This window comes from Equus quagga, chromosome 11 (assembly GCF_021613505.1).
Source record: "Equus quagga isolate Etosha38 chromosome 11, UCLA_HA_Equagga_1.0, whole genome shotgun sequence".
In the NCBI taxonomy this organism is placed as follows: Eukaryota; Metazoa; Chordata; class Mammalia; order Perissodactyla; family Equidae; genus Equus; species Equus quagga.
In genome coordinates, this window is record NC_060277.1 from 80,721,555 (window position 1) to 80,722,006 (window position 452).

Below are 452 nucleotides of genomic sequence, written 5' to 3' on the forward strand. Positions count from 1 at the left end.
TCAGGTATGTGCTGGGGTCCCTTGTGGCTTCACTGATACTGGTGATCTACTCTCTCTGAGCCTCAGTCTCCCCATCTGTAAAATGGGACCAGTAAGCCCTCATAGGGCTCTCTCGGTGCTTAAGTGAGATCACCCTGGAGTAGGCCAAGGGCATTGGTACCAAGCACTCAATGAGAAAAGCTGTTAGCTGCCATCCTATTTGTCATGCTTCTCCTGCACTCCTGAGTCAACTCCCATATATGTCACTCCCCTGGGGCTGGACTTCCCACCCTCACCTTTCCATATCTTTCTCTAGATTAATTGCCCTAAGAGTTGGGTCTCCTCTTCCCAAGGGTGGGAGGAGAAACCAAAACAGGTGGTGTGTAATCAGGGACTTAAAATGACTCAACTGTCCCCTGGCTGCATCCCCTGTTTGCCAGGCCATCTAAGTCACTTCCAGTTTTACAGGATTA